Source organism: Chaetodon trifascialis, chromosome 7 (assembly GCF_039877785.1).
Source record: "Chaetodon trifascialis isolate fChaTrf1 chromosome 7, fChaTrf1.hap1, whole genome shotgun sequence".
Lineage (NCBI taxonomy): Eukaryota > Metazoa > Chordata > Actinopteri > Chaetodontiformes > Chaetodontidae > Chaetodon > Chaetodon trifascialis.
This window is the reverse complement of record NC_092062.1, coordinates 4582957-4610027: the sequence shown is the minus strand read 5'-3', so window position 1 is coordinate 4610027 and position 27071 is coordinate 4582957.

The window sequence follows — 27071 nt, the reverse complement described above, 5'->3', positions numbered from 1 at the left end:
GGGAAGCTGGGCTGGGCAGCAAAAGGAGAGGAGGAAGGGGGAGGAGGAGGAGGACAATGATGGTAATGGAGAGTTGGCTTGAGTCATACTGCCATCTTGTGTCAGTTCAGACATCAACAGGTGCAGCCCATTGTGGTGATCATGCACACAAAACTAGGCATGATTATTAGTCCTTCGGGGGCAATCATTATTTTCTGTACATATTCAGTGTTGGATGCAGCTTCAGCAGCCACAGCATGGGACCAGTGCTGTTTAGCTAAAGGCTAGGCCATCCAGGTTTGGGCAAAGCATGTTAGATGAGTCTATTTGCAGGATTCAAGGCTAGTTCCGAGCCTCTCCCATGTGCACAAGGAATACCAACCGCCCTCATACAGACAGCTCAGCCCCTGCAGGTTAAGCCTAATAGATTGTAGAACTAATTCATCTCTGGTTCAATTTAACTGCTAAAGCAATATGTGAGCTTGCAGGAGGCCAAGGGCTATGTGCAGTGCAGTTCATAGAGAGAAATGTTTGCATCTGTTGCCTGTGGTGAAGACTTGGTGAGTTAAAGTAGGTCATGTCATGTAGGGGATACTGTTGGGATGTAATGCTGTTTGTTGTAGTGTATGCACTGCAATATGCTGTTTGTTATTATAAAAGAGAGAAAGTAAATCCTAGCATACATTTAAAATACACATATAATACATTTATGTGGACACAGACATACAGAGAAAAACACAAACTACTGTTGGGCTGACAATAATTTCTGTAAATATTGAATGAGGAAGTCAGTGCTGTTCACCTCCCTGACCACAGGTTGGAAAATCCGATATGACGTGTTTTCTCCTTTTTATTTATTAAATATAAGTCGTCTATTATGTGTTTGCTCTGCTAAAGGTGAGGCCAGACAATGGTTTGTGTGATGATCAGTCCACCGCTTACTCATATTACTGAATGGCTGACCCTTTTTTTTGCAGTATCATGGTCAGGTTAAAATTTACCTTGACCAACACACGCTCCATTAAAAGGTATATCAGCAAAATTCTCTCTGGATACTCATGGTGCCCAGAGGATAAGTACTAATAATATGTGACTGTAATACAGCCCTCTAGCACTAACATGAGAACAAAAATTGACATGTACACAGGGAATATCAAAATTCAAAACAATTTGATTTATTGATTACTTTCATGCCTCCTTGAGGATGAACTCTGTTCATTTTGGACACGCCGAGTGTTTCTTCAGCATCACCTTCAGGCATCAAATGTCAACTTTACAAATGAGTTTTCTTAAAATCCACTGGTTCTCAAATGTTGAATCGATCTGATGAGACATTTTAATATTGATTTATGGATTATATATATATCCTTTGTGTTAATACAAAAAAGGGTAAACAAACATGGAAGGAGCGACTACAGAAAAAAGGGTTTACATGTACAAGTATTCTGCTATTTTGACATGCACAAGTCAGCTGATTATTTGACAACTATGTCTCGTCCACTCTGTATGGCAAGAGCCTGGAAGACATTCAAATCCAGGCAGTCGGTCACTTAAGTGCCTTGGCAGTGAGGAAAGTAAAAAATGTTAAATATAAAGTCTCAAACCCATAAGCTAGCCTAACATACTCACATGATGTTGCAAAGCACAGTCCCACTCTTATTTATACCATTTATAAGATACAGTGTGTGTGTGTGTGTGTGTGTGTGTGTGTGTGTGTGTGTGTGTGTGTGTGTGTGTGTGTGTGTGTGTGTGTGTGTGTGTTGTCACTAGTGTGGTTTAGTGATGTGTTTTGGACTACAGTGGAGCTCTATGGCACAGTGGAATAAGAAGAATCAGAATCATGTCTATTGTCAAGTCATCACAGACTTCCTGAACGACAGGAGGCTTGCTGAGAACTGCTGTCGAGGCTTTTCAGTACACAGTCATTTAGTATCTCTCACTGCCTTGCTAAAACTGCATTTTGACTTTTTAAACCTGTCCCAGCTCCAAAACACTTCTTTATTTTCTGGTGGGGAATTTAATAAACTGCATGTTGTAAAGAAGGAGTCCAGGTTTGTCTGCTCAACACAGCATCTGATGAGTGAGCATGTGCTGTGCCTCCTGCACGTTGCCCTGCAGTGTGCAGAAGAAAGACCACAAACTCATGGAGGGAGTGAGGGGTTAACAATTTTTGAAAAAAATGCTGGAAGAGTTGCCAAATGCAGTGCAGAGTCTTCCATTAATTCCCCATGAAGCACAAAACAAAAGATGAAGAAAGTCTTTATTTTCCCCGCCAGCAGCTGATGTTCATTCAGTTTGTTGCAAAGTGGTTGCATGTTGGAGTTTCCCTCTCTTCCGGCAACTCACAGCATGGACAATGTTGAGGGCACCTTTGATGAGCACGTCTAACAATTGCAATGATGAGTTGAGAAAAGTATGAAATAAATATGCTGGAGTTGTTCCCTAATGCTCATGGGCTCTTCTATGTGAAAGAGCTCTGGATAATAAACAAAATACTGAATTAACAGCAAAAACATAAGACAAAACAATGTGCACCAACACAAGGCAGTCATCCATGGGGCCCTCCTGAACATATGTCAGATAGACACTGTACGTAACATGTATCAGGCTTTGAATACACAATGCATTAGTAAAAGCAGTTCACCATTGGTTAGCATTGATTTGTTGACAATTAGAGAAATCCAGAATATCAGCATACTTTCAGTTTAGCAAGATGTACTTGTGATTGTGTTAGTTATGTTAAGCACAAGGTGAACAGACTGTTAACTGGCAGGAAAAGAAAGACTGTTAATGTCAAATCCAAAATATGAAGAAGCCTATCCTGCATTTGAGTTCACACACAAAACACACAAAGCCTTGTGAACAGTTGTATAACATGCATGTTAGGATTGCACACCAGAAATAAGAAACATTCAATTCATGATCTTGATAATGTTACTTGAACAAAATTCTGCTGCCTTTTGTTAATAATTACCCCTTAATGGGACTCTGTGTCATGATGTAAAAGGCAGACTGTTCTGAAATTTACTGAGCCATTTTTGCATTTTGGAAATTGATTCTACAGAAAAGGCTTGATACATGGCAACAGGTACATTTTTACATTATTTTGTCATCACAGACTTGGTGGTGTAGACGGTAAATGAATGAACAGGTGAAAATAAAAACCTCAAAAAGTCTAAGACCCAGTCAATAATTCAATGAAAATGAAAGCTATCCTATTCATACATACATATTCATACAGTCCAAGTTGCATTTACACAACCCATCTTCTTTTAATCACCTTAGGGATTACTGAACCAAACCAAACCCAGGAATTCCAAATCACTGACCAAGGATGGACTAACGCAGGAACATTCCCATATACGATGTAGAAAAGTTCCCACATCCATTGTGTACTTCCAGCACAAACTATCCGTGGTCAGTTTCAGTCTTCGCTGTAGGAGTATGGTAATCTAATCAGTGTCAATGTCGTTTTCTGTGTTGTGTTAACCTCTGCTTTGCTGCCTTAACATATTCACCACATTACACGGTCAAACTGTTGAGCCATTTCTTATGTTCAAAGGAATAACTCTGCCAACCTTATACACAAATTTAGTCTCGAGCTCACTGGAGGGTTTTAATGTCCCATGATTATCGAAATGCGTCTCCAACCTGACTGACTCTTTTTGCCATGAAAATGCTCCAATTTCATCACTCTGTATATTGCTGCAATATATCAGCATCCTCAGCAGATTCCACACCGGTATACAGCACAGCCTTTATCAGCCCTTTGTGCCTGTCCGTTCTTATTGCTCTGAAATAGATCACAGCAGTTCAGCCACACACTGATCACTCACACACACTCACACACACACACACACCAGCACCATCAGTCTTTTTGACTGGAGGGCCTGTGTTTTTCTGAGGTCATGGAAGATCAATGTTGACTCCATGGCGTAATCATCTGAGGAATAAGATTAGCATATCTTAGCGCCAATTGAGTTGTCTCACTGGCTGCAATGGGAAGGGGTGATTAAGGATTGATTGTCCCAGCAGGAGCAGTTGTGAAATTCAGGAGACAGAGGATGGAGAACAGGAAAAAGAGAGCAGAAAGACAAAGAGAGGAGAAATAGTTTGATGTTCTTTGGATATGGCAGATATTTTTTTTTTATTCCAATGAAAACCTATTGTTGTTCATAATAATGTATAGCTTGTAGTTCTTGGTAACTTCATCAATTTGTTAATAAGAAAAATTCTAACTCATTTTGGTAGTTTGGACCATCATTGACATCACTAAGTCTGACAGGAGACACATAAGCAGGACAGTTTGGGTGATAATTTTACAATTCACCTTCATTTTCTCTTTCAAATCAGTTTGTCTGACCTGAGGAGGTTTGTTCACAACCTGTCCGACTCATTGCCCCAGCAGACTTCTTGTTCATCCTTCCAAGAAAAACAAGAACATTAGTTGTTTCAGCAAATGTCCTATAACGGTAATGTTTACCGTCATTTTACAAAGATCTTTAGAGCTGTGTGAATTATGACTTCAGTACACCAGAAACAAATAAGGGATTTGTATGAAGTTGGGCAAGGCACCTCTGTTCAGTGTGGGCTCTGATTAGCTGTTATAGGCTGTGAACATGACAGGAAGTATCTTAGACACAGGTGGAGGGAATGTGGAAGATTAGCACATCTGCTGGCTAAATTGCTAATGGCTTGAAATGATAAAACAGCTTTCCATGGATTATTTTAGTGTTCTGGGACTAAACATTTTGATGGGTTGGCCATCTGGACCTTTGCCAATGCAACCAGATCATTTCTGTCTGTGTTATTGATCAGTGGATTACTCTGAGACTTCATTGTGAGTTGATGCGATTTTATAATTTGTTGTTTGTTTGTTGTCTGTGTTGATTGCATCTTGATATGGTTCGCATCAATTAAGTCAATTAAGTGGCTTACCAACGACATATGGCATGAGCACAAACGCGTATGTGGTAGTTGTGTCAACAGCCGGGCCAACCACTTCACACTCCTTCAGACATTATTTTTGTAGTAATGAAGCAATAGTTGGTAAAGATCTGTTGGGTTTCATTTTTTTTTACATTCCTCAAATACAACAAAATTAGTTTGACAGTCTGGTTTGAGCAAGGTTTCAAATATCTAATGTCTTATGCAGAGCGACGGCTGTGGCTCAGGAGGTAGAGTAGTAGTTTGATCCCTGACCTCGGCAGTCCACATGCCGAAGCATGCTGTGCCATTGGTGTGTGAATTCATATGTACGTCACTTTGGATAAAAGCATCTGCCAAATGAGTAATTGTAATAGCATGTAGCAATGTCACTGTGTTCCTAGGACTCAAAAATTAACTCAAAGTTCTTATCATTCTTAGAAATGTTGGTCATTAACTATTAAAGTAAGTATCAAAATTCTGACAAACCAGATTTATTCTTTCATTAGATTCCACTAAATATTAGTATTGGCTAATACAACCAAAACACATCCTATATAGACACTTGTATAGACTATGTAAACACACCTGTTCCACATCATGGAAATACATTATGTGAATTATATTTTAAGTTAGATTTCTCCTACTCCTTTCCTTGCTTTACCCACTTTGAGCTTAGGAGTAAACACCAAATTGGAAATTCTCTCCAAACTTGTTCCATCAGTCATTCTTTATTGTCTGGGTGTTTGTTCATAAATATTCATACATAAATTCCAACCTCTGACTTTAACTGTCACAGGGGACAACAGAGGGCTTATCATGTCCTGTGCCAGTTGTTGTCAGAGAATATAAAGAGCCCATTACTGTGTCTGTTTGAGTAGGGGTGAATAACATTACGAAGTCCTCTATGCCACCTCAATCAGTGCATTTTGTGACTCTCCAGTGGGGTAAAGGTTATATCACCTTCATTTATTGCAGCCATTACCTGCACATTCACGCCCACTCTCCCCAGATGCTGTTACATTCTGCTCAAATGTGACTGACAGATGCCAGGAGTGATTAGATCCAGCGGATTAAGGTGGATGCTCACTGCCAGAAATACACCTCTGCAGCTCTCAGATGTCATCCATGAAATGAGACAGACAGTCCAAATAAGGGAACAGCTCAGGCTAATATCCCATTACAAATGCTGTTTACTCCGGGTGTCTAGATTTAGTCCGGCTGCCCGTGACTCTATCTGGCCAGGCTGTGTGTTGGAAGGAAGGAGCATTGCCAGAAACATTTCCCTTGAAACCTAAAGAGACATTCCCAAAACCAGACGCAGAATGCTTCATATTGCATCCAGCCAATTCTCTGTCAGACATGTCTGAAATCTTCCCCCTAACACAGGCTGAGAGGCAGTCACAGAGTGGCGCCTCCTATTGCTGTGGAGTGGCAGAGTGCCACAGAGGCACTCCTCACAGCCAAAACACAGCAGATAACATTAATTAGAGAGTCCTTTGTCCTTGTGTTTTTGGATGGCTTCCTCTCCTTTATGGATGAAAGTGAAAACTCTCCAACTGAGTTATCATTAAGAGAATATCACACTTTTGGGTGCCAACATGATGCCAACAGTGGTTACACCACAAAAAAGGTTTTTTTTGTCAACACCCTGTGACAGCATCACCTTCATGCTGCACCCTAAACACTAAGGCATTCCCTTACATCGCCAAGTTCAAACATTCACAGTAATTACAGTTCTATTCTTTTAAGGAGCACCTGTAATGAAAACAATTTCCCCTCGGGGATCAATAAAGTATTTCTGATTCTGATTCTATATGATAGTTTCGAAACAGGATACCATTATGAAATCTCTAATCAACAATCACGAGAATGACTTTTAAGAACGAAATTTATTGTTCAAGTTTACAAACAGTGTTGCAATCCACACTGTCAGTTTCATTTGTCACTGAAAATCCATTCTGTAAATGCTGCAGTTTAGCTGCTGGGACTTTCTGGATGCCACCAGCTTATCTTAATCTCAATGTACTGAGAATAAAGTCTGAAGAATTGATTGTTTCAGTTATTGCTGCTCTCAAATATGAATGATTTGATTATTTGATGTTACGAATGATTTTGCTATTCTGTAGATAATGTTTTTAAATATGCTTTGGCAAATTAAGAAAATTCTAATTTTTGTATGCGAGTGGAGGTCAGGAGATTTTGAGGATTAATCCTATGAGAACCATCAATAACCACAACAAATATAACATAGTATTCTGAATAGTCTGAATTTGGGGTGTCTCCTATATACTGTATACCTTCTGTCTACCAATGGCAGCCCTGTGGTCAGCAACTTCTTTTTCCACAAACATATTATTCAATTCTTTTTACTGGGGTTAATAAACGTCATTGTGGTAAAATCAGTTGTTATTATCAGTAGTAGATGTCAGGATTATCAATTTCTATTTCGGTGGTATCCAGTAGTATCTGATAATGATGTAAATAATGTTAAAGTTCAGAAGCAAATTATTTTGTCGTTAAGCTAGAAATATCTGTATGAAGCCTCAAGCCTGCGTTGGCGGCACTCAGGAGACCGTGGTTCTGTCGTGTTGGTGGACAGAGTGTGTTGTCTGTCAGGGTCTAGCCTATGTGTCTGCTGTTTATTGTCTCTGCTGCTGTTATTCTCGGTGCAGTGGTGTGATACGGGGTGCTGAGAGCTGATCTACACCTGGCCTGTGTGTTCAGGCTGTTTGTTTTTGATTGTGAGTCAGCCTCACTGCAAGGACAAGACAAATGCACAGCTCTGACCTCTTCGACCTCTCAGATCACTGCTTCTTGACCACCTTTCCCATCTCCTCCTGTGCTTTTTTGGCTTACACCATAAATACTTCTTCTGCCTGTTTTTTTTTTTTCTCCTTGTCTCTTGTCTCCCTTATGTAATAATAGTGTGATGTAATGCCTTTCTCCTTTTTGTCAAGACATATAAAATATGGTTTGTGCATTTGTGTGTTGCTCCTTTCTCAGCCTCATAACCAAAATCTTTTTTTTTTCTTTTTTTTTTAGAACACAGAAAACAGAACATAATCTATTGCACAAAGGAAAGGCAGGTAGGAGACTGAAAATGAAAATTTAAATTCTACTCATGGGGATTTAACATAAAATGATCTCTTGCATTATGACAGCAGACTGAGATAGTGCTGACAAACTCCCTCTATTTTCATGATCTATTATCAGTTTTATTATTTTGAACTGCAAATTCTCTTCCTCTTATATCTGTTTATCACAACAATTTATTAACTATGTAATATGCTGATTGATTTTTTCCCTCTTTTGAATTATTATGCATTTATGCTGTTCCTTTATTGCTCTATTAGCAGTATTTACATTGCTTTGGAATTGCATGCTTACGTGACCCACACTTTGATGCACTTGTCAAATGGTAACTGGACTGTCCACTTTGTTTCCAGACCTGCCCTGTTCCTGGTCCAAGTAGCCACTGCCTAGTGCACTAGCCAAACGTGTGTCCACTGGCCTTGCAGTGCCAATAGTAACGCCAATACAGTACCTACACTTTTTCTGATACCTTACTTCGTCTCACAACTCCTGCCAGCTCCCAGTATTAATTCTGCTTGCTGTTTTTCCTGTCCCATACCTACTTTTGTGTCATCTCAGATCATGCCACTCCCTCCTGCCCTGCAGTAACCCCATCACCTGACCTTCCCTGCCTACCTGCTCACTTGTTTCACATTTCATTGATCAGCATTGCAGTACATTTACTGGCCAATTTCCACTCATTCCCTGTGAGAATCAGAATCAGAATGTGTTTATTGAACAGTGAAATGTTTGATAAAATGACTATGCAAAACCAATGGCATGGATGGTTTGGACAGGGTATTTCTCACACTTCCCAGACGATAATGATTGCCAAAATATTAATATATTAAACAACATAAACCCTGAGATTGAATCACATTGCTTCTCAATGACTTTAACATCAAAATGCATTATCGGTAAATTCCCAAATACCAGTATTTATTTATTGAGATCATGCTGAATTGTTATTTTTTTCTCATATCATATTGTATGAACAGTAATTAAAAAAAAAGGGGGGGGGGGGGGGTTCGGATGCTCCTCGCACAGTTTTTCTTAAGTGGGTTTATATTGGTATCTGAAGGGGCTAAGAGTTGTGGGGGCTGGGAATTATACAGCAATGGTCAGGTCAACAATGGTTTGCATTAAGTGCAAAAAAAAAAGGTACACTCAAACACCAATGTGCTTGGGAATATGGGAGAGGAATGTGACACACTAGGCAAACTGAGCCAGATTATTATTATTATTTTCACTTGCCAAAGAATGTGGTCTGCTACTTAATAAAATCTGCTAGTTTATATGCATTTGACTAGATGAGACAGTGTATCATTTCATGGAAAGTCTTGACTTCTGTGTTTGTTCAGTGAGATGAAGTTGTTTGTGTGAAAAAAAGACAGTAATAGAGAGACAGACAATAGATAGCAGAGATAACATCTCATTTGTAGTGTCAGCAAAGGTATGGTAGATAAAATAGATGAAAGACTTGTTTACAAGCCAAGAATAGCAGGAGATGTTTGTGGGCACACTGGTTAGACTGGGTGATGACTATATATCATTCAGTTTCAACCCACTGTCATTTCACATACTTCTATTGAACAAAACATTTCTTTGCCAAAGTTATGGCTGCTGTGCCATGTGCATAAATGTATACGTCACTCAATTTAAAGACAGACATATCGTTTCAGCTGCTGTGTGACGCTGCAGGTGTTAAATAAACTTAATTATCCGACACATCCCGGAAGAATCAGGGATTGTGATTAGTAACTGCATTATTAAGTAGGAAGTAAGTAAGATTCAGACGTTAACATGTTTCAGAAATACCTGAGTTTCATTAATAGCTGTAGCTGTAGATTAAGTTATAGGTGTGACATGACAGAAAAGCTAAAGAAGCTGAAAGTCGGTTTGTGATGTTGGAACTGTGTACACATCTCCGCTGACTGAAACCACATAAACTGAGGCTTTTGTGCTCTCTGCAGTTTTCATGATTCACCAATCTCTTTAGAAAAAACAATGTGCCAGTTTGTCCCAGTGTGTGATGTACCATACTCTGACAAGATAAATTTTATGTCTTGTTAACAACAAATCAGCTGCACAGATGAGCAGAACACACTGTATACACACCGTCGCACACACAGGTATTCCTGACTGTGTATTATTGATTCCCCACCAGCATTGCCACTTTGATTGCACAGAATAGACGTATAGTAATGCTAACACAGTCTGAACAGCCTCTTTTTATGCTAGCTAAAAACAAATATCTGTATTGAGACTAAGATTTCCCTTTATTCGTCACAATTTTTACACACAACATGCAGAGTTAGGGGGAAACTGCACACGCCATGCATTTTGTGAAATTCTTTCTCCACTTTTAACCCATCCTTGGTCAGTCCTTCCTCCGCGGGAGACCAGGAGCGGTGGGCTGCCAGCCGACCAGCGCCCGGGGACCAGTTCCATTGTGGTCACCATTGGTCAGGTGGTGATCTTCTTGCATGTTTTTAGTGGGGGTATTTTTATGCAGGGTACCCCAGGTGATCAGAGGGAGAACATGCAAACTCCACACAGAAAAGCCCTTTTTTCCTCGAGCAGCAGGCACCGAAGGCATGGTGGAGGACACACCACCAGCACCCACAGCGGGATTCGAATGAGGACCTTCTAGCTGTGAGGTGGCGACAGTGTCTCCACCGTACCAGCGTGCCACATATCAATCATGTTTTAGAAAAGTTTCCTTAAAATAACAATTGCACTGGGCAAACTTTAAGTAAAATGGGCGAAATACAATTGTCTTTGAAAGCTGAAACAGTTTTTGCCACCAATCACAAAACCCATACCTTGTGGGTAGATCAAGCATTGCATCTGGTTCACGCATGGTGCTTTAGGGCTGTTCTGAGTCAAGGCTACATTCACAGTGTCATCAAAGGGGACCAATGAGCCAGCGGAGACCCAGTGAAGATCTGCCGCGGATCTGTATAAATCCTGTGACAGACCAGCTGGCTATTCCAGGTGATGGACAGTTTCAAAAAGAGAATCAAGCACAACCAGAGCTTCCCTTTTATTCAATGCATGCTCCTTGTGAAAACCTGGTGCCATTGCTCACAATGCAACTCGACCACCAACAGTTAACCACAGATTCAGGTGTGTTATGCTGGTAGCTGTGAATGAGTCCTGGAGCCTCTTGCGTCCAGCATAGATGAGGAGCATGCCACAGAGGTCTGGTAAGCTCACTTCTTTCTAACTCCACTCCCTCTCTGTCTTTTTATAGTTGTAGTCTTCAGGCAAATGGCATCTCTTAAGGACATTTTCCAGACTTCATACAGCTCCTTCTGGTTTTATACTACTGTTTGTTTGTTTTTTTTTTCATATACAATAGCACTCCCCAACACCTGGAAAACCACTGTGATGTGTAAAATTGGAGTCCCTCTTAAACTCTCATAGCTCCTCTATATTTGCCTAAATGTACTTTCTGGCTCATAAGGTGAATTGTGTTGTTCTTGTCATCTGACTTAATAGTCATGTAGTCATGTAATAGGCTGTTCGGGCTTGTGGCTATATTTTCAAAAAGCCATTCATTGCATTGTTTCTTTAAAGGATAAAGCTGCCATTATTTCTATTTATTATAATGTCTGTGGCTCTCAGCTCCAAGCCCATTAGTTCATTGGTTTACCTAAATCTTTAAAAATGTCACAAGTTTCAGTTCAGTATTGGTTTGGGTCTTTTCATGGGACATATTAATAAAAAGAACAATAGAGAATATTGTCAGCAATATCCTTTAATGTCCAATGACAGTGTATCACCAGAATGTAGCTGCTTCTTGTAAATGATGCACAAACAAATAAAATACAGATGTATTTAACTGTATTAATGTAAAATTAAATGTATTAACCTTGTATGAGTCAATAATATCCCCACACAGATTAGAGCAGCAGACAGGAAAATTTTGAACCGGCTATAGGTCAACAGAATAAAGATGCAAAAAAATCTTTACTTTTATACTTACTTGAATGGCAACGACCTGGATGGGTTAAAAAAAAATCTTCATTTTGCTTGAACAATGTAAGCAGAGACAAACCATCATAGAGGGGAGCTCCCTATCGTTGACTTACAATATGTAATAAGACATTGAAAGTAGAAAAACTACATTTAGAACCACTGGTTGTCCATTCAAATAAAAGGCACAAATCCATACCATGATACATTTAAGCAACATAGCAGCATAATATCGCTCTGCAGTATTGTTCTTTAACCCAAGCCTCACACTGTTTGCCAATCATTTGGGCTGTGCAACAGTCAATAATGGGTGAATCAGACGCTGAAACGGAGAGGTGGGAAAGTCTGACAGTATGGCAATGTCGCTCCGTTTTAGGCTTTAGATCAGCCAGCATGTAACACAAAGTGACAGGCAAAGCTGACTCCAAAAATCAAAGCCTCCTTTAGCTTCCACATTCTGCGAATGGAACTATTTGAGTGGCTTAGAAAAACTTCAAAGCCGGGGAGAAGGGGACTTTTTTAATTTCAGATAAGGCCCCGAGCTGAATGTGAACTGCTGGAATTGTAGAAGTTCACATCTTAATCGACGTGACCAGCTGAATTGAGGAGCAAAGAACTCATCTTCTGAGTCCTGTTTTCTTTCTCCCTTCTGTTTTTTTCTCTTTTTTTTCAAATTTGTATAATCGAAAGATGTTGCCAAACCTCAGTGGGTAGAGAGAGACTGAGAAAGCGAGTGTGTATTGATTTAAATAGAGCTTTAGTTAGTGCAAAATACATTTACTTTGCCAAGCTGCAGTAGTATCATCAGCTCCATTGATTTCAGTGCGATGCTGTTGTCATTATCAGGCCTAGATAATCTCTCCTAAGTCAGCCTTCCTGCTTGAGCAGTGAAGCCAGTGGCTTTCATTGTATTAGGCTATTGACTCCAGCTTGTTGTGCAGCCGTCATGTGTGGCTCTGTGTGTGTGTGTGTGTGTGTGTGTGTGTGTGTGTGTGTGTGTGTGTGTGTGTGTGTATACAGACGTGTATCATTGATGTTGTAAAAACATAAATCTGGCATCTTCTTTGACACATTTTCATGTAGTTTCAGGCATGTGCTCATAACTGTAGATCAAAACTACCACTTTTATTTTCAAGTCCATTGTGTTGGGTGAAAACATGCAAAACCTCTTATGATAAGCTAGTATATAGTAACTCCAAAAGTTGGAGAGCAACTTGTGTTACTGATGTCGGTTAGAGACTGTCTGTCTGTCTGGTGTATTCATTCCCACACTACCCAGCAGCATTAGATGTCAAAGATTCCTTATATGAAGTATTGAAAGGTGACTGTAAACATGTACAGTTATAACAATTTAGAGCTGCTGTGGCTAAAAATGAGAAAATAAAGGATGTAGACAGCTAAAACTAATCTGATGATAACAAAAATATGTTTATCAAATCTACATAGAAATTTCTTGAACCATATACATGATGCACTTCTGACCATATTTACTGTATTTTTCCTCAAAATAGCATGTGTCTTCAATCGTTGTTTTATACTCATGGGCTGTTCTTACATGCATCTGCTGAAGTGCACCTTTAATGTGTCTTAGGAACATATGTGGGGATCTTTCAATATCCCAACAACTATTGGAGGGATTGCCATGAAATTTTATTTCGACACTCATGGTCCCCATTGGATGAATCCTTCTGTTGTTGGTGATCCCCTAACTTTTCATTGAGCAGCACGGTCAATTTTCCATTTGTTTTTTAAGTGAAATGTCTTGAAAACTTTTCAATGGATTGCCATAAAATTTGGCTCAGATATTCTCATTTCCCTCAGGATGAATAGTTGCCTTCCATTGCCTTCCAATGACCTGACGATGGCACTAGATGAAAAGTCAAATTTTCAATTCCTCCAGTGCTTTGGCTTATGACCAAACAGACTACCTGCAAAACTAATAACATTCCCCTTAGCCTCAGCTGTACTTTTTTTAAAACCTATAAACTGACAAATCCTTATTCATACGTATTGGAAATAAAACTGAGGAAAGAGAAAATACTGCTCGCTATTTGTGTGAAAAATCTAAGTTGCAGGATGGGTCAATTCTCTTCCAATGAAAGTGCATTGAAGGTAGTGAACATGAAGAGAGTGCAAACAGAACTGTGTATGCCCAAATTCATATGTCTCTCCATGTACCTCCTGGTATAAACACAACACAGGGAAGAGCAGAGGCCTTCAGTTACAGTGTGCGGACTTTGACTCGAAGAAGAAGAAAAAGCAGTAACGCAAGCATATTAGTTAGCATATATTAGCCAAGAGAGCCAAGATGGTGGCCGTGAGGCTTGCCACGGTGCAAGCAGTGTTCCTGTCTGTCATTTTAGTGTCTGCATTAATTGTCTGCAAAGTGTCGTGCTTAATCCAGTACACCCGATCCGAGGTTTTAAACCTCAGATCCATCTCTCACAGTGATCTTGGCCCATCTACATCCTTGCTGGAGGAGAAATTACAGGACTTAAACATCTTAAGCCACTCAACATCATGGCTGCCGAACAAAAAGGGCTGCCGCTCCGGCACTTTTGCCAGGTTCAGGAGACGTCCTCACTGGCCACGGCTCCCAGCCCTTCTGCTGTCAAATGTCAGATCCATCTGGCACAAAATGGATGAACTCCAACTTATGATTCAAACCAACAAAGACTACAGTGACTCCTCTGCCATCTGCCTGACACAGACCTGGCTGGATCCATCAGTACCTGACCAAGCGGTAACACTTCCAGGTTTCACATTGCACTGTGCCAATAGATCACCCAAACTATCGCACAAGTCAAAAGGCGGCGGCATAATGATGAATGAACGCTTGTGTACAAACTCTACTGAATTCACCCATGTATGCTCCCCGCACCTAAAATACCTCACTGCCAAATGCAGACCATCATTCCTCCCATGGGAGTTCGCATCTGTAATTATGATTTATGTGTACGTTCCACCTGAGGCTAATGCTAACACCACCATAGCCGAGTTAGCCAATTACGTCTCCTCAGTGGAAAATTCACACCTGGACACAGCAGCCATTGTCCTTGGGGACTTTAACCAGACTAATTTGACATCTGAGCTCCCCGGTTATCGTCAGCAGGTAACCTGCCCTAGCAGAGGGACCAACATGCTGGACCACTACTACGCTACCATCAACGAGGCTTACCATGCTTTCCCGAGGGCTCCGCTGGGCAGGTCCGACCACGCAATGCTGCTGCTAATTCCACAATACAGGCAAAAAGTCAAATCCTCCATGACCCCAACAAAAGTTGTCCGGTGCTGGACTCCCGAAGCTATCAGAAAACCAGGGTTGTTTGCATGCACGAACTGGGAAGTTTTCCATGCTGCAGGTGACCTCCACAACGTCACCGATGCAGTGACGTCATATGTCAACTACTGCACAGACCTGTGCATTCCACTCAAGAAAATCAAACACTACAATAATAATAAACCGTGGTTCAACAAGGATATTAGAAAGGACAAAAACGCAGCACACCTGTCTGGAACAAAGAACAATATATTGCTGCAAAATGAAAATTGAGATCTGCACTAAGAAGAGCCAAATCCAAGTATGCCACTAAACTAGAAGAGCAAATCACCACTAATGACACACGTTTCATCTTGAAAAAACTCCAAAACATGACAAACTACAAAAAGAAACCCACCCCCACACCTGACAGCAACAATTAGCTTCCTGACACACTCCATACTTTTTATGCGAGGTTTGAGCAGACACCAGCCCCAACCCCCTCCCTCCCCCTCCTTTCGTCATCTACGAAGAGGAGGTGAGGAGCACCTTCAGGGGACTCAAGAGGAATAAAGCTGCCGGCCTAGATAACATCAGCCCCTTCGTTCTCCACCACTGCGCTGCAGAACTGACTGGGGTTTTCACCAACATCTTCAACACCTCTCTCTGTCAAAACTCAGTACCCAAGTGCTTCAAAGAATCCATTATCATCCATCCTGTTCATGGATTTCAGCTCTGCATTCAACACAATAAACCCGGCCAAACTGTTAAATAAGCTACTGGACATGAACATTGCCCCATGCATCTGTCACTGGATTCACAGCTTTCTCTGGAACAGGCAACAGAAGGTGAAGATTAACAACAACACATCCTCCCCTCTGTTCCTCAGTACAGGCGCACCCCAAGGCTGTGTTCTCTCACCCTGGCTATTCTCCCTCTATTCAAACCAGCTCACATCTCACCACAGCTCTGTCAATCTGTACAAGTATGCGGACGATTCAACCATCATACGACTCATCACCAACAACCAAGAAACTGAATACCATGCACAGATTAACCAAGCAGTGACCTGGTGCACAGATCATGATCTCCAACTCAACACATCAAAACAAAAGAACTCATCGTCGACCCAACAACTCCCAAAACTCCTGTGTTCATTGAAGGTGAATCCATCTCCATCACTGACACATTTAAACTCCTTGGGACCCATATCGGCTAACAACTTCAACACAGACCACATCTACAAAAAAGCTCAGCAAAGACTCTTCCATCTCTGACGGCTTAAAAAGTTCAAAGTAAGATCTCATCTCTTGCTCCTCTTCTACACAGCCATCATTGAAAGCATCCTCACCTCATCCATTACAGTCTGGTTTGGCAGTCTTGACACACTCTCCCAGAAGAACACATCATAAACAGAGCATCCAAAATTATTGGCTCAACCCTACCATCCCTTGAATCACTCCACCACAAACGGACACTACGCAGAGCCCACAAGATAATCTCGGATCCCACCCACCCTGCACACTATGCCTTCCAGCTTCTACCCTCTAGGAGGTATTTCAGGACAATTGCCACTAGAACGACCCGCTTCAAAAATAGTTTCATTCCCATTGCAATAAACATTCTGAACTCTGAACGCTAAGGACTAGCAGGACCCTCATGTATTATGTATCATGTAATGTGTCTGTCTGTAAGTCTATTTATGTTATGCTGTATGTTTAATGTTTAAATGTTTAATGTAATCTTGGAACCTGTACCATGCTGTACTGAAAGCAAATTCCACCAGCCTGGCTGTGTGGTCAGTAAATCTAATCTAGTTGGAATGGATTGTTAGAAATGTGAAGCAGAGCTGAAGGCAGACAGTCAGACCATTTAACCATCTTTTCTTGAAAAACAACAACCAATCAATTTTCTCTCTTACACCAATTTCATTGGACTCCAGTGATTATGGGCCAAGGAATGTGCTAATTTCCTTTGTGAGAAAACCGCCCTTTGCTCTTTAAACAAGCTAATGGCATGGGCAAGCAGCCATACAGAGGCATTAGGCCCAGTGCTGTTACAAATGGGAAAATATTTCTCCATTGTTCAGGAGGGCTGTTTGCTCATGTCTGCATGGCTCAACCACAGATACAGCAGAAACCATCATTTTAATTAGCAAGTGTTCATAAGATGTGTTCCTAACTGTAATACCCCACTTCTTGTTTCCACCCTCAGTTCTTTCTTACATTCAAATTCATTTGAAAAGAAAAAACATACAAAGCTTGCACAGAACAATGAATTGGGCCACTGCATTGTTTTAGACATAATAAGACTTCAAGTCAAAAATTACCTTATTGTTAAACAAGTTTCACTATGAACTACTTGTTTTTGACAGACGACATTTGTTTCTTTACATTGTCAGTTTCAGCTGTCTCATAAAGGAGACGGCAGGTGGTACAGTGACTGTTCGCTGCTATGTGCTGAGATAACTTCTGTGGTTCATTGCAGGTTTCTTCTATATTCACTGACTATAAGCTCATATATAGGAGACTCAGGGGTAGTGGAGTGGCTGCTGTATCTATTTTCACCACCATTCTTTTTTCATTTGTTTTTGTATGTCCCCCTAAAAAGTATGCTGGCATGCTCTATTATTGCTATTACAATTCACATATCTGCTGTACTGCATGCTTAGATCACCTATTCCCTATTTCTCATTCAGTTCTGGCAAATGAATGTATTTTTGTCAGGATAGCAGAGGATTACATTACACATGATTCTCAGCCACTGTTGCTATGGAGATGATGCCGGTCCGCTTAATGCTACTTGTTACAAAACCGTAATTTATTTCAAACTTATTAAGATTTTTTGTGTGTTCATGGAATTGCCCACTTTACACACACACAAAACTACTAGGCTGTCAAAATTGGCCAAAAAAAAAAAAAACAAAACAGGTTCAAACCATTCAATGTATCTATTTCTGCACATTATGTTCATAAGAGAGAAAAACAATACAGACATACTACTTGTATATTATTTCAACATAAACATGTCTTCAATCTACATACAATAAAATAGTGTCCTATGCTGTGTTGTTCAATTATTCGCTCGTTTCATCTTGACCGATATTTGATTTTCAATCAATGTGACGTGTAGAGTTTCCATTCTCCTGTTGGACCCTTTGATTCCATGTTTTCATGTCCAGATGACTAATTGAGACAAATTTCCAGCTTTCATGTCAGGGTACTGAATAAACCCACAAGCAGGACTCGGAGAATAGGGAATGCTAAATATTGCCAGTTTATTGTGCATACAGAAATGGAATGTTCAGGTTTTGAGCTGAGCCAGGCGGGCGTTGGAGAGGGGTCGTGAGGATCACAGGTAAGCAAAAGTGGAGGATGAGTTTAGCTGGCCTATGGCAGGGGGTCCAGGTGCGGTATGGCTCGAGGCGGTCTGAGGCAGAGAGGGAGAAAACAGGAGTGCCAGAAATCATCCAAGAACACAGGAGAATCCAACAGAGCAAAAATCTTATCAGGAATTTTCTAGAACACGCTCAGAGAGTCAGAGCCAACAGACAGTCTGGCAAAGACTAGAGTGAGGATCCGGGTCTACCTATATTCTGTGGTGGTGATGAGCCTCAGGTGTGCAGGTAGATAGGCCAGGGGAGGAACCCGGTAACCACGGCCAGCTAAGCACAGACACAACCAAGACACACAAAAGGGGAGAGAGACACAAAGGAAACACAAGGAAGGGGAAAACATAGGAGTGCAGGGGAAAAACACAGGCATGAAGCCAGTAATGAGTGAGAGCGCTGCAGCCTGCAGCCACCAAATGGGCTGCAATGTAACCACTCAGGGCGTATGTGGCGTCAGGTTGTTATGTTAAAGTGATCCTTTCCAGAATGCTGTCAGAGACAGACCTTTTTGTTAAAGAGTAAGAGCCATTTGGATTAACCAGAAATTACTGTTATATTGCTCTTACCAGCACCAAGACACCAGACTTCACATAGCTATGTTATTGCTAAGGCTTAGATAATAATAGAAAAACTGGACCTGTTTAGAGCAGCGTTCAGTATTTATATTGCCATAAGATACCTCAAACTAAGGAAGGGAGATGTGGTCCTGAATGATGAACTAAGCGCCATTGATGTATTGAGGTGAAAATAAAGTTTGTTTTAGACACAAAAAGTGAAAATACCATAAGTGTAGGATAAATACCTGCACTTAATGCAAACACCAGTGTGCGTAGGTTTCTGATCAAAACATTTTTTACCAAGCCAAAACAAAAATAGCACTGAAAATAACCATGTTGAAAATGGTTTCGAATACCAAACAAACAGAAAACCAAACAAAGGATTCCAACCTTCAGGATCTAATTACTGCTGCATCGTCCCCCGTTGCTAACTTCAGCTGCTAGCCTCAGTCCACTTCAGTCTGACATTTAATTTTGCTCCCCAAGTGTCCCAACAAATATAATGGCCTGTCTTTAGTGGGAGTCTAAACAGCCAAAAGTCTTTCTAGTTGTAATTATGCTTTAGGCCAATTAATGATAACCTTTTAAATTACTTTAGTTGACTTTAATTTACAATTATTTCTGTACACTGGACAACTGCATAGAATGTATACTGTCGGGCATCAGAATGTCTACACAATACTGTATTAGTTGTTAAGAGATTTCAACAACATTTAGTGAAAGTTCAGTGTTTAGTTTTCATTTCCAAATCCAGTTGTGAAAAGGATTTCTTAACATTGCAAAATCAAATATTTTTGACATTTCCCTGAACCTACAGCCTACAAAGGTGTTTATTTCTGTATATTTTTTCCAGCTTCAGTTAAAGGTTAATTTCAAAAAAAGCAAATATCACAGTTTTATGGAGTTGGTTAGGGAGTCATCATATATATCCTTGAAATATATATTTTACATTTTTTTACAAGTTTCAAATGTGATTTGTGAAACTGTCTATATTTCATAAATTTAAAAACAATTTGCATTCAGCCAGAGATTTCTCAATGGATAGGCAGTCTATGTCAATAAATGTTTTCTAACCACATGCTGTGCAGCTGCTGGCTGGAGTACTGACACCCTTTTGTTCCAGTTCAGGCACTGCCTTTGACTGATGATACACACATACTTTGTCAGCGTGTTTCCACAGTTTACTGTACAGTATCTTACAGTGTGATCGCACCACTTGACTAAGAGTGAGTATAACCACACCAGTGTTTCACACTCCATGGGAAAATAAGGTGACTCAAAACCAGTGATGCAGTGCTCATTTTGTCAGACCAATATGAAGGATCAACTTTTATAAATAATAGTAAATCTATTTTGGGGCAGATCTGAAATGGTATTATCCCCAAATACAAACTGTTTAAATGTGCAGAGTTTGCTGGGTTTCCCACTCTGTTCTGCCTCGCCTGCAGCTGCTTAGCTTGTTTCATTATGTCAAAGTGTGGCAAAACAACCCTGTAGCAATCATAATCCTGTAGTCTGTGGCAGTCTTTGGAAAATTCAAAAAAAAAAAAAAAATTCCATTCCTGTGCTTTCAAAGACAGGTTTTCACACTTCAGAGATGGCTGACTTAGTAGCTGCGGGCGAGCGCTGGGAACCCACACAGCATCCACACTACAGAGGAGAAATAATGCAGTCCTCTGGACAGACGGCAAAAATATTTGCTTTGGAACTGCAACAGGAGAGACAGGGGAAGTTCTTTAACCTTGATGTAATCGCCTGGAGTGACAGAGCTTCTCATATGTCTCTAAAGTGAATTGTGGATTAGTCTGCATTCTGATAGAAAGAAGCTGTTTTCCAAAGGCTACGTATAGTCATCAGAAATATATAATGCTTTGAGATTTTGCTTCTGGCGTGAAGCATTCAGGAGGACTTCAGTGCTGTAAATGTAAGCTCATCATATACTGCAAATACATAATGTTAATGTGTGAGATGCAGAGTTATGAATAAGATGTATACATATACACATGGTTGCTTATGCTGTATGCAGAGTCTCCCTCTGGTTTTCACACATCTAATTATAGTTCAACAGTACATAGACACATATGTACACATACACACATATGGCAATGGTAAATGGACTGAGTCAGCATTCACACACACATTCATACACTGGTGGCAAAGGCTACCATGCCATAAGAAGTTTTAGAAATATATCCTCTGGATGTGCTTCGATGCATCATCAGTGATGTAACCTGGGCTCATCAAGTGTTTCAGGTTTTTCGAAATCACACACTCTGGTGGCTTTTTCTGCGACATCCGTGACAGACTTGATGGCCCTCTTTTTTGCCAATTTCACTAGCCGAGGTTTAGTTAAGGCTTTGCAGAGTGACCAACCCGGCATCCCATCTCAATAGGAGGTTTCCTAGCCCTGTTTCCTACATTGCTCTGCCAACTGTTGATGATCATGCCTTGGCAGAGTGTTGTTGGGACAATGTGCTCAGGAAACCTCAGCTGCTTTCTCAGGTCAACTTTCAACTGCCAGTCTGGTAGGCTTTTGCTAATGAATTTGTTTGGCCCAAAGATGTAGACCCAAACACAGCAATCAAGTAAAATGAGAATTTATTAACAATAAATAACAACAAAAAGTGTACTCTTAAGGAGTGGAGGATAAATAAACTAAAGGCGCACTCAAAAGGAGTAGGAGAGAACAAAGGGAGCTCCGACAAGGCAGGTTTGAGACAAGGCATGTCTGAAGCAGCAGGTAGGCACTGTAACACAGGAGCACACCATTAGTGGCAATTAAAGGACAGTTAGCTTTAGCAAATTTAAGATTAAGATTTACTTTATTAATCACAGCACACACATACTACAGGGAGGAGGAGACTGTACACACGCCATGCTTTATGTGAAATTATTTTCACATTCATATATATATGAATATATTTTTTCCGTGTTTGACCCATCCTCGGTCCGTCGTTCCTCTGCGGCAGACCAGGAGCGGTGGGCTGCCAGCTGCCAGCCGATGCCGGTGCCCACGCCCGGGGAGCCATCCTTCTTTGTCACCGTTGGTCAGGTGGTGATCTTCTTGCATGTTTTTAGTGCGGGTTATTTAAGGAGGAAACCCTGGGTGAACACAGGGAGAACATGCAAACTCCACATAGAAAGGCCCCTTTTTCCTCAAGCAGCAGGCACTGAAGACATGGTGGAGGACACGCCACCAGCGCCCACAGCGGGATTCGAACCGGGGACCTTCTAGCTGTGAGGCGACAGTGTTACTACTTGTGCCACCGTGCTACCCTTCACGAGGAGAGGGGGAACAAAAACATAGTACTCACGCTGGGAACAACCAGACACAGCCATGGACAGAGGAATAATCCGGCACAGGGCTCTCTCCTTAAGTACTGTGCCTAATCAGAAACACACCTCTCAGGTGAGCCCCTGAGGGGGCGGAGCTGACTGGGTGCAGGGAGACACCCAGCTGACAGACAGGGGAGAACAGACAGACAACAATAACACTAGGAAAAAGGCAAGGAGACACACTAGGAGAGAACAGGTCAGTAGGATCCTAACAGTCAGCAGCTGAGGTGAGGAGGCCTGTTGCATATTTCGGCTGAGGGGTGTGTCTCTTCCTGGCCCTGGCAAACAAGATGTTCTTCTTTAGGCGGTGGTGTTTGCTGGTGCTGATGGCTGACACTGCTGTCTCTGTAGCTGCTGTTGGGACCTGATCATGCCTCCAGCGGTAACGCCCTTCTGCCAGGGCCTTCGGGCTGCTGCTGAGGATGTGTTTGAGAGACCCTCTTCCAGAGCAGAGGGCAAATGGATTTTGTAGTAGTCTGTCCATGGGATGTTTTCTCAAGGTGGTCCTTCACTGCTTGACACTGACCCACTTTGTCCATGCTCCTTGCTGTCTCAGACCTACCATTCTGCTTGCTTTGTCTTCCACCACTCCTGCTCGAACTTCATCTTGGACTAGCTGGCATCTCTCTTTGCCCAGGACTTTGTGGACTTTGGTGCTGAGGAAGTAACCTAGACCAGCTCAGCTTGTGACCACATTTCCCATGAGCTCCCTCAGCCTCATCATAGACTCCAAAACCTGAAGCGCATCCTGATGCTTTCCACTCTCTGCCTGTCCTGACCTCGATACCAGCTGCTGCCACTTTGGGTTTGCTCGGCTCTCTCTACAGAAGCACCTCTCTCGTCCGTGACACCATAAACCCCTCTTTCAGACCACTGAAAGGGAGGTGCAGGTGTTGCTTTTGCCATACAGTGCTATACTGCTGAGGTTGAGTGCATGTTGATAGACCAGGGATTTGAATCTTCCTGGTAGGCTTGAGATGTCCCCCTTCATGAGCCATTCTTCAAGGTTGTCAATGGTCTTTTTGATGGAAACAGAGTCTTTTAGGCTGACGTCAAAGATTTTCCCTGGACTCCACACCAGCTACTCAGTAAAGGATAGGATGATCACAGTGCTCGACCCTTCCTCAGCATCAGTGAGCTAGACTTACTTGGTGACTGCATCCTTGTCCATGTGATGAGCTTCTCTAGGCCTTGGAGGATCCATCTGTTGCCAGGTAGTGACAGTGTTGTTATGGTGAGATCATCCACAAAGGCTCTGATTGGAGGTTGTTGCTCAGACTTGGTCTTGGGGCCCCTACACTCCACCTCTGCTGAAGTGATAACTATTGATGTGCATGTGCTTACACACCAATGACATAGCATTGGGAGCAGTTTGGGGTTGAGGGTTCTGAGCCACATCCGCCCCACCAAACATCAACCTCTGCTCATACCTGTCTGCAGATCATGTTGACTCTTAATCCCCCTCACTGTCGGTGAAGCGAGCATATTGATTAGCTTTCTATATGTGACTGAGGTCTTTAGCCTTGCTCCATTTGGATCAAAAGGTCAAAAGACTGATAATGATTGTGTTCTAATATCACAGTGTTACTGTGCGGGTGGATAGTGCTGCTGCTGTGGCATGTCTCCCCACATCCTTTTGTGAGTAGAGTTAAACCCTGGTTTTGAGACAGCACGTTTCAAACACAGATTAGCGTTCAGCACAACACTACTGCTGGCTGAGTGCATTTCTATCAACCTGTCATCAAACAAATTCTCTCCTGAAGGTAAAAAAAATCAAGCTGTCACAAAAAATGCCTACATGTCATCCCAAAAGAAAAAGGGTTTTGATTCAAAAGGATGATTTATGTCACTATGGAAAAACAACCATTTATATTTCATGTTGGCTTACTAATGGCACTTTAATAGGCTGTAACTTTGCAAAAAGGATGAAGTTAGTAATCGTAAATTTGGAGGCAGGTGTGTGTGTATTTTTGTGTGTGTGCGTGTGTGTGTGTGTGTGTGTGTGTGTGTGTGTGTGTGTGTGTGTGTGTGTGTGTGTGTGTGTGTCAAACACAAAGCAACAAACAACAATAATGATGATAATGAAAACAATCTCTCTCATCTGCTTTCTTGCCAAGAGTTAAATGAGAAAATTGATATTACTCTCATGCCTGAAGACCCACAAGGTCATTATCTTAGCTTAGCATAAAGACTGAAAGCAGCTAGCCTGTCATCCAAATTTCAGCAGTGTCCAACTCGTCTGAAACTCACTAACTACTACTAATTCATTCAAATGGAAACATTACAATTTGTGGCTACATAGTGAAACTATTTTGTAACAAGGAAATCCGCCCGTCTGACCAGAACTGTGCAGCATCTCCCCCCAGCTTCACTTTGTTTAGCGACAATATTCAAACTTTGACATCTGATGACTATCACTCTTTCATCTCTCCCTGGGTCTGGTGTTCACAGACAGTTGACGTTGTCTGTTTTTGCTGTTCGTTCTATCTCTCATCTCATCAGCAGTGCCTTTCACCATCCATCCATCCATTTTCTATGCAGCTTATCTCTTTTGGGGTCGCGGGGGGGCTGGAGCCTATCTCGGCTGTCAACGGGCGAGAGGCGGGGTACACCCTGGACCGGTCGCCAGCCGATCGCACGGCACATACACACACCATTCACACTCACACTCACACCTAGGGGCAATTTAGAGTCACCAATCAACCTAATGAGCATGTTTTTGGTCTGTGGGAGGAAGCCGGAGTGCCCGGAGAGAACCCACGCATGCACGGGAAGAACATGCAAACTTCACACAGAAAGGCCCGACCCGGGAATCGAACCTGCGAACTTCTTGCTGTGTGGCACTACCTGCTGCTGTGGCACTACCTTTCCTGTATATTACAGACACTATAACACAACAATAATTTACACATAAAGGGGGATCAAATTCTCCTTTGGGTTCTGAAAGCGCGAGTTGGTACACAGTATATTTAATGTTGCAATTTTCCCAGGATACCTGATACTGGCAAATGCCTGTGATTTGTTGACTGCAGCCCTTAAGTGGGAGAACATAAATGAACCAACGCAAGTGCAAAAAGTTTATCTGCATCAGTTGTGTCTGCAACTGGGTATCAATTCAAAGCTACCAACTTTAAAGTTGCTACTTACTCTGGCATGTATTTGAATGATATCAGAAGCAGCCAGACTATCATTCTCTCCTCAGAGCAGCAGATCGCCACGCACTGCCGTAAACAGCTCTCAGCCTAATAGATCCCTCCCACTGCTGTTCAGCCTCTCAGTCTCAGAAGGAACACTGCTGCTCATCATGCAAGGCAGTCAGTATGCAGTCTTTTCCAAATGTTTTAGTGCTCTTACGTCCAATAGATGTGGCCATCTGTCGGCATCGGCCTGCTGCCCTCTCCCAGGTCTCATTATGTTGGCATGGTGCTGAATATCAAACCAATGCCATGCCGCCTGCTGGAGCAACCACTGAGCCATAGTATGCACTGGCACACACTGAGATACACAGGTGTGCATGTAAGCATGTGAAAAACACACACACACACACACACACACACACACACACACACACACACACACACACACACTTACTCAAAGCTGTAAGGTCACTCAGTAGAAAAGCAAAGGCACATGTTTTTTGAACTTGAAGAAGCAAAGTGGATCACTTTTCATTCTGCAAACAGGGCTAATGCATTTTTTAAAGGACCATACAAATAGTTTTGCTGTTTTTTATGCTGCGCTCCTCAGGGAGAGCACAAAGTGGACATGAAAAAGAAAAATATGTTGTAAAAACATAAATAATTGAGATGAAAACATAACTAATGTGATTGTACTGTATAAAGATGAGGCTGATGTTTTTCAATATTTTTTGTACTGTTAACAAATCCTTTATAAAGACTATGGCCAACAAGCCATGTGGTCAAATCCTTGTGTCATGTCTTAAGAAGATCTCAGACCCACTCAGACGCAGAGAGAGGGAGTTAGTGAACAACAATCATTTTTAATTTACACCTCCAGTAAATGTGTAACAGCTCCCAACAGAGGTCTTGAGAATGGAGCGACGGGCCAGTAGAGAATCCAGTCTGTGTACTCACCGAACATTAGGTAACATTAGGTCAGGAGCAGGTGGAGACAAACCTAAAGCAGACAAAAAAAAAACCACACAGGAATCAGGAAGACAACAGAGAGACAGAGTTAACTGGACTGAGACTGGAGACTCACTCAACCTGTGGGCGCGAGTGTAAACAGAGGTCGCTCACATGACATTAAGTATTCAGTCACATGTTGTGACATTTGAGAACCGAAAACGCTGTTTAACTCTGTTTACACGCTGACACATAACCAGTGTTTTCAGAAATCTCCACTTTGGCCGGAGTTTTTAAAAATGATCGTTTTGAATGATCGAAAAAAAACTCAGTTTGCATGTAAGCGAGAGGTCAGTGTTACCGTGTTGCATAACGGATGATTCAAAGAATACTGGATGGAGAGCCGGTTCTTAAATGCTGTTGGAGCAGGTGAGTCTTGATTGGAGATGAGTGTCCGGTGTGATCAGGAGGTGGGGTGTGTA